We start from the raw sequence: 8,945 nt of genomic DNA, 5'->3' as shown, positions 1-8,945 counted from the left end.
CTCCCACTTCCCAAAATCATGCTTCATCTTTAAAAAATATCTGCCTAGAGGAGGGGAAACAGCTTCAGTTTAAGAAAACCCATCTTAAGCCACCTGCTCTAAAACATTCCCAAAGTTTGAGGAATATTATCATACTATCTTTCATGGGGCTCTTGGTATGTTCCAGGCACTGAGTTAGCCCTGGGGCCAACTCCACCTAGGACCCCTAACCTACAAATAAACCAATCAGTGCTCAGAAAGGTGAAGTCACCTGCCCAAGGTTGTCCACGTGCAAGTGGAAAAACCAGGTCCAGGGCCAGCTCTGAAATTTCCACTCTTCTTCACACTGCCTCAATTCAGGAAGCAAAGCCTTAAGGCACGTTTGCTTCTAGGAGAGAAGCTGGTTTGGGATCTCATGGTGATAAGTGAAAACAGTGATTCCCTCCTGCCACCCCAGCCCTCTCCTTGCCCCGTGCTCCTCCCCAAAGGCCTCTGGCTGAAGATTTCCTCCCACTTCGGTTCACAGGGAAAATGTGAAGTCGGGCTGGACTGCTTGGAATTTTCTTCCCTCCAGACGGTCTGGGTGAGCGAGGTGCCGTCATTTGTCACGGAAGGCTGGTGTGCTTGCCCCACAAACCCTGGCGGTCACTCCTTGGGTTCCAGGGATTCCAATGACCTCATTCCAGTGAAAGGCGTGGGCTCAGAAAGGCCTGAGAGGCTGGTGGGTGACATCTTGGGAAGAACGACAGGGTGAATTGCCTCGGTCAGGAATGCTGGGCTGGAGCTTTGCAGGAATTCACACGATTCTGAGGCTATCTCCTGACTGCCATCTTTCTCCAACTGGAACAAATTTGGGGGGAATTTCCCACAATCCAGCTACCTTTGGAGATACAGACTATAGCTCTAGAGTCAACCACCTCTTTCCCATCACACTTCAAATAATAAGATAAAAAATACAAATTCAAACAACAATGAGATAACATCTTCATCCAGCAGATAGGTAAAAAATTTTAATCTGATCACGTCATGTCAGTTTGGTAAAGATGTGGAGCAACAGGAATTGTCACCTCCCACTAGCAGAGTATAAATTAGAGGACCCTTGTTAGCAAACAATTTGGCCTTATGTCGTAAATCTAAAAATGTAATGACTACCTCATGACCCAGTAATTTCACTCCCAGGTATATAAGACAGAGAAACTCTTTGATGTGTTCCCCACCAGAGAGGAACGAGAATAGTTACGGTGGTACTGACTGTAACAGCAAACAACTGGAAACCACCCAATCGTCCATCAGCAGCAGAATGGCAGAATATGGCATATTCCTATGACGGGTGCTACAGAGAAGCAAGACTGAGCAAACCAAAGCACACGCATCAAAGTGGATGATTCTCACAAACATAACAGTGCCAACGTCAAAAACATGCCAGAAGAAACAAACTGTTTAAGGATATAAACATATGTGGCAAAGCCATAAGGAAAAGCAAGGAAATGTTAAATATAAAATTCAGGGGAATTCCTTGGTGGTCCAGTGGTTAAGACTCAGGGCTTTCACTGCAGGGGGCCCGAGTTTGATCCCTGGTCGGGGAACTAAGATCCCGCAAGCCGCGTGGTGCGGCCAAAAATAAATAAATAAATAAAAAATAAAGGGACTTCCCTGGTGGCGCAGTGGTTAAGAATCTGCCTGCCAATGCAAGGGACACAGGTTTAATCCCTGGTCCGGGAAGATCTCACATACCGCGGAGCAACTAAACCCGTGCGCCACAACTACTGAGCCTGTGTGCTGCAACCACTGAAGCCCGCGTGCCTAGAGTCCGTGCTCTGCAACAAGAGAAGCCACCGTGATGAGAAGCCTGCGCACCACAACGAAGAGTAGCCCCCACTTGCTGCAACTAGAGAAAGCCTGCGTGCAGCAAAGAAGACCCAACGTAGCCAAAAATAAATAAAATAATTAAAAATAATAATAATAAAATAAAATTCAGGATAGTGGTTACCACTAGAGGGGAAAGGAAGAGGGGATGTAATCATTGTGGAAGGGTTTTTTGTTTTTTTGTTTTTTTAAATTTGTTTATTTATTTATTTTTGGCTGTGTTGGGTCTTCGTTTCTGTGCGAGGGCTTTCTCTAGTTGCGGTGAGCGGGGGCCACTCTTCGTTGCGGTGCGCGGGCCTCTCACTGTCGTGGCCTCTCTTGTTGCGGAGCACAGGCTCCAGACGCGCAGGCTCAGTAGTTGTGGCTCACGGGCCCAGTTGCTCCGCGGCATGTGGGATCTTCCCAGACCAGGGCTCGAACCCGTGTCCCTTGCATTAGCAGGCAGATTCTCAACCACTGCGCCACCAGGGAAGCCCCCGTGGAAGGGTTTTAAAGGTATCAATGATGTTCTGGTTTTTAAGGTGGTGGTGAGTACATGGATGTTTATTGTTAGTCTTTAATCTGTAAGTATGTTTTATATAGATTTATATACACTCTTTTGTAGGGAATGACATATTTGTAATTTTTCTTAATTTTGTACATTATAAAAAAAGAGAACCACACTACCAGCATTGGTAGTATTGGAACCACACTACCAGCACTGATACATTGATTTTGATACATTAATACCTATCCATACATCCTGGTCCCAAAGATCTGGGTTCTGATCCCATCTCTGCCACTGACCAGCGGGGTAATCATGGGCAAGACATGATTTCTCTTTGACCCTCAGTTTCTTCGTTGGTAAAATGGGAACATTAGCATGGCTATGCTGCCCCAAAGGGGTGTTTAGTAGTTCCAATAAGATCATGTATGTGATGTGCTGTAACTGTAGCATCCTGAACAAATGTAACCATGGTAACAGAGCTGGAGGGGAGTAGCTAAAAGCATACATTTTAGGTCAGGCAGGCTCAGATCCCAATCCCCGTTTCTCCACTTCCTCGCTGTGGCCATTGGGTAAGTCACTTAAGCACTCCGAGCCTCAGTGATGGAGGTGATACTTCACACCTCACCGGAGTTTGGGGAGAACTGGTAAGAACATGGATCCAAATGCCCAACATAGTAAATGATGACTTCTCTGGTTTCTCTACGATGTATCCAACCATGTTCAGGTCTCCAGGCAACAAGGTCTCTTCCCTCACTAGAAACAAGGCATCACTGTCCATTTTAGTGAGTGACGTCTGCCACTGTCAGAACTACCAGCCATACCAGGGAGCTTCTCCCCTGCCCACCACACTTCTGAGAGCCATCACAGCAGCAGCAAGGACCCTCCTCAGCCTCTCCAGAGCCCAGCAGCATCTTCCCTGGAGTCCAGATCACACAGATTCTAGCCATACCATGCATCCTCCAGCTCCAGCATCTCTGCAGAGGGGTGGAGGGGAAAAAGCAGGCAGACAGACCTGGGTCCCAGTCCCAACTTGGTCCACAGACCACCTCTGACCACAGCTGACTGGACCAGGGTGGACATGTGAGTCAAAACAAGCCAGCAGATTCTCTCTGGGGAATTTAGATTGGAGATTGTAAGCAGCTGGGTGGATAGATGATGGAGGGGAAGCAAATTGAAAGCTAAGGATGCTGGGGCGAGAGTCGGGTCACAGCCATGACCAAAACCAGGACAAGCGGCGGCGGGGAGCAGAAAAGCCATAAGTAAACAAACCAAACCAAACAAAACAAAAACAGGTCTGCAGAGAGAGGCAGGAGAACGGAGCAGACACAGAAAGGAGCAGAGAGAGGGGAGCCACCTGCCCTAGGAGAGGAGGAAGGAGCCTTCCAAGCCCAGTGATACTCCTTATCCTTAGATGTCCCTGAGCAGCCCCTAGACCCAGGAAACTTCATTTGTAGCAACTTGCACTTTTTCCTAGTTGAGCCAGTTCAAATGGACACACCAGGCCCTGAGAAAGAAATCAGAGGATTTTCGGCTCCTTCCCACCAAACAATCCCTACCGTGGGATGGAGGCAAGTCGTTTCACCTCCTGCGCTTTTCTTCCCATCTGTAAATGGGGGTCCCAGCACCTTTTTCCCAGAACTGCTGTGTGGATTCCAGGAAGGCACAGTGGCTGCCATACCACAGGTGTCCTTTTTATCACTCTTAACTAAGGCTTCCTCCAGCCTGCAGGGAGATCAGTCACCTCCCCTTTCGGAAGGATCTTTATTTTAACTAAGCGAGTCATAAAACCTTGCCAGAAACAAACAGGATGTATGGGTTTCATGTATTCTCAGAAGCCAGTCCCATCCTTTTGGAGGAAAAAAAAAAAAAACCAAGGCTGTGATAAAGATTTGTTGCAGTAGAATCAATCCCCCACAGAGGAATTCATGCCTGTTCTTTCTCTGGAAGCTGTGTGGTACGGATGAGTGAGCCCTAGACGGGCAAATCATTCTCCACAAATCTGAGAATGATTTCCACAAAGTACATCCACAGCCGTTATTTCATCTCATTCTCTCTATCTCATGGGACCTCCCACAGTCTGGGTCTTCTCTGTAAAATCAGGGTATCAAGTCTATCTCCCGGGGGTGTCATGCAGGTGAAATAAATAAGAGAGGAAGACTGAGAAGTTTTAATGTGAGTGTGTGTCTATCAATCAATCAGTCTACCTATCTGTAAATGAATGCAAGTTTTGAAATTTAATCAGTTTCTTGAGCAAGTCAACCTTTCACCTCAGTTTCTCCAATTATAAAATCTGGAAAATGTCAAAAAATAAAAAGTAGCCAAGGGACTTCCCTGGTAGTCCAGTGGTTGGGACTCCATGCTTCCAGGGCAGGGGGCACGGGTTCGATCTCTGGTCGGGGAACTAGGATCCCATGTGTCTCATGGCTAAAAAAAAAACAAACAAACAAGTAGCCAAACCTTTGGCCCAGAACTTCTACTCCCAGTTATATACCCAATAAAAACATGTACAGCTGTTCACCAAAAGGCATGTGCAAGAATTGTTCATAACAGGAACTTCCCTGGTGGCGCAGTGGTTAAGAATCCACCTGCCAATGCAGGGGACACGGGCTCGATCCCTGGTCTAGGAAGATCCCACGTGCCGCGGAGCAACTGAGCCTGTGCGCCACAACTACTGAGCCTGTGCGCCACAACTACTGAAGCCCATGCGCCTAGAGCCTGTGCTCCACAACCGGAGAAGCCACCGCAATGAGAAGCCCGCGCACCACAGGGAAGAGTAGCCCCCTCTTGCCGCAACTAGAGAAAGCCTGCGTGCAGCAACGAAGACCCAACACAGCCAAAAATTAAAAATAAATAAATAAATAAATAATTAATTTTAAAAAATGATATAATCCAATCTAATCAGCTGAGATTGCTAAGGCCTAGAGAGGTGGGTGTCTTGCCCAAGATCACAAAGTTCCACCTTCCTCCCAGCTCAGCTCAATGCTTCCACTACCCCATGCTGCCTCCATCTTACCCTGTCAAGACGAGGTGTATATTTCCTTGCTCCTGGATTCTGGGCTCAGCATGGACTTGCTATGGCCAACAGAGTGAGGCAGAGGTGACAGTGAACCGATTCCAAATCTAGTCAAGACACTGTGCATGTTTCTGCTTGCACTCTGCCATCTCCATGAGAAGAACGTGTGTGAGCTAGCCACCGGTCCCAAGAGGAGGAGACAAACATGTGGAGCAGAGCTGCTCACACTAAAGGCCCCAGCAAATCCCCACAGAGAACAGAGCTCCTCAGCCGATGGGTAGATGAATGTGTGAGCCCAGCTAATATAGCAAAAATGCCCAGCCCATTTCAGATTAAATCAGTCAATCTCCAGATGCATGAGTTGTAGTAATAACTGTTATTGTTTTAATCCACTGAGTTTGAGGGTGGCTTGTTACACAGCCATAGCTGACTGATATAGTCCCCTCTTTCACTGAATTACTAAACTCTATCAGTTCCACTGCCGAAAGCTAACTCTGCCTTGGCTCTTTTCCTTCTTCTCTATCCCTGTTGCCACTGTCTTGTTTCAGGCCAAAATTTTCTCTGGCTTAAATGGTCTCCCTGCCTCAACTCCTTTCCATTCTGTTACCACATCACACCCAGAATGCTCCTTTTATTTTTATTTTTATTTTTTTAACAATTTATTTATTTATTTGGTTGTGCCGAGTCTTAGTTGCGGCTCACCAGCTCCTTAGTTGCGGCACGTGGGCTCCTTAGTTGTGGCATGTGAACTCTTAGTTGCAGCATGCATATGGGATCTAGTTCCCTGACCAGGGATCAAACCCAGCCCCCCTGCATTGGGAGCGCAGAGTCTTAACCACTGAGCTACCAGGGAAGTCCCCAGAATCCTCCTTTTAACTAAAACTCTGACCATGTCACTCCCTTAAAATCCTCCAGTGGCTCACACTGCACCCGGGATTAAGTCTCAGCTCCATGGCTTGGTTTAAGAGACCCTTCATGAACTGGTCTTTAATTACATTTCCAGCATCACCTCTGAACCTAGCTGGCTGTGACCTTCACACTCTAGCAGCACAGATCTGCTTGTTTTTCTGCCAGCATCCTGCTGCCATAACCATGTCCCAGTGCTATTTCCTGCTCTACACCTTTGTCTCTGTCTGGAAATTAAGTCACCCTTCAGGACTAAGCTCTGGCATCTCCCCATGAAGCCTTATCGAAGCTTTCCCCAGGACAGCTTCCCCAGGGTTAGATACCCCTCTTCTGGATGCCCAAAGCCGCACAGGACTGTCTCCATCCCTGGACATTGAGTGCCAGGACCATATCTTATTTAGCTCCTATAGTCCTGACAGCTGGCCCAGAGCAAGAGGTCAATAAGTGTTTATAAAAGGCTCCATGAACTGGTGAGGAATGGGCCCTGAGAAATGGACTGAGAGACGGGAGCCCTGGGCTTTAGCTTGGTTCTGCCACTAATTCTCTGTGACCTTACAAAAGACAGTTCCTCATCTGGGCCTCAGTTTCTCTATCTTGAAAATGAGAGGGTTGGACCAGATCAGGGAGTCTCTTGCTGTGCATCAGAATCACCTGGGGGAACTTTAAAAAAATACAAATGCTGTTAAACAAACAAACAAACAAACAGATGTCCAGGCTTCAACCCCTGAGGGGTACAGCCCAGACACTGTAATTATTCAAAGCTCCCCACATGTTTCTAGGATGTAGCCAGGTTTGGAAGCCACTGGTCTGGATGATCTCTGGTTATCTTCATCACTGGCAAGCTTGTTATCTTTAAAAAGTCAAAGACAGGTAAAGCTTGTTTCCAAAGCCTTGCGCTGGGTCAATTACCAGCCTTCAACAGGGAAGGGACCACCTTGAATGACTAAATGCATTGTACAAAGGCTCTCACTGAATTCTCCCATGCTTGTGAGAAAGAGGTCAAAGAAGTTTTAAACTCTCACCATCTGCCCCTAAGACTACTCCTTGGGGCAGAGTTGTTTTCCCCACTTTACAGATGAAGAAACTGAGATCCACGGAGGTGACATGACTAGCCCAAGGCCACACAGGCAATATGTGGCACAGCTGGGATTCAGAGCCAGCGCTGAGAAACTCTAGAATAGTCACTATTGGCCACATGTGGGCATTGAGAGCTTGAAATGTGGCCACTGAGATGTGCTGCTTTAAGTGTAAAACACCCTGGGTTTCAAAGACTTAGTTCAAAAAAGAATGTAAAATATCTCATTAATAATTTTTATATCAGTTACATGATAATACTTTGGATATATTGAGTAAGTAAAATATACAATTGAAATTAATTTCACTTTTTTTAAACGCGGCTACCTCTAAATTTTCTAGATCTAAAATTACATTTGTGGCCTGAATTGTATTCCTATTGGATAGCACCGTTCTAGAACCGGGTCTTTACAACAGGGGTGATATCGCCCCCTAGGGGTCATTTTGGGACTCTGTTCTCATGAAACTTAATGCAATCCCAGGAAGGGGTTGGGACAGTACCCGGTGCTGTGTGGGCAAGGGCTGGAATAGCAGTAGTAGTAAATTAATGGCCAACATTATTAAGAGCTTACTATGCGCCAGGCAGGTTTTTTTTTTTAATATTTATTTATTTATTTGGCTGTGCCGGGTATTAGTTGCAGTGTGTGGGATCTTTTTAGTTGTGGCACGCGGGCTCTTAGTTGTGGCATGCAGGATCTAGTTCCCTGATCAGGGATCTAACCCGGGCCCCCTGCGTTGGGAGCACGGAGTCTTAACCACTGGACCACCAGGGAAGTCCCAGGCACTGTTCTAAGCACTTCCCCTATGTCAACTCATTTAAGTCCGACCACAACCCTCTGAAGTTGGTGCTATTATAGTAATTTCCCAGGGAAGGAATCTGAAGCTCAGAGAAATGGCTTGCCTAAGGCCCCAAAGCTAGGACACTATAGATCTAGAATTGGAAGCTGGCTTGCTCAATTCCGAGCTCCATCACTCATAAAAGGTGCCGAGTCAAATCAGTTCCACTCCCTTCTGCATTCACAAATATTTAACCATATGTGCCAGCACACATTCAAAAAAATCTCTGCTGGGTCCCTGTTATGAGTTGGGCTCCATCACTCTCACCTGAATGGGGTCTCTCTCTGCCAGGTCCAGTGATGGGAGGGTGCACAGACACCTTCATCCCGCACTCAGCACGCAATCCTCTGCCTGCTTTTCCAGCACGGCCCGAAGAGAAGGGTGGGAAGGTGGTTAAGAACGTGCACATGCATTACCTAAGATCTTATTTAAAATGCAGATTCTGGGCTTTCCTTGGTGGCGCAGTGGTTAAGAATCCGCCTGCAGGGGACACGGGTTTAAACCCTGGTCCAGGAAGATCCCACATGCCGCGGAGCAACTAAGCCCGTGTGCCACAACTACCGAGCCTGCGCTCTGGAGCCCGCGATCCACAACTACTGAAGCCCACGTGCCACAACTACTGAAGCCCGCGTGCCTAGAGCCCGTGCTCCACAACAAGAGACGCCACCGCAATGAGAAACCCGCGCACCGCAACGAGGAGTAGCCCCCGCTCGCCGCAACTAGAGAAAGCCAACGCGCAGCAACAAAGACCCAACGCAGCCAAAAATTAAAAAAATAAAATAA

The sequence above is a fragment of the Eubalaena glacialis genome, chromosome 3 (genome assembly GCF_028564815.1).
Source record: "Eubalaena glacialis isolate mEubGla1 chromosome 3, mEubGla1.1.hap2.+ XY, whole genome shotgun sequence".
Lineage (NCBI taxonomy): Eukaryota > Metazoa > Chordata > Mammalia > Artiodactyla > Balaenidae > Eubalaena > Eubalaena glacialis.
The sequence above is the reverse complement of the archived record's forward strand: the minus strand, read 5'-3'. Positions refer to the sequence as shown.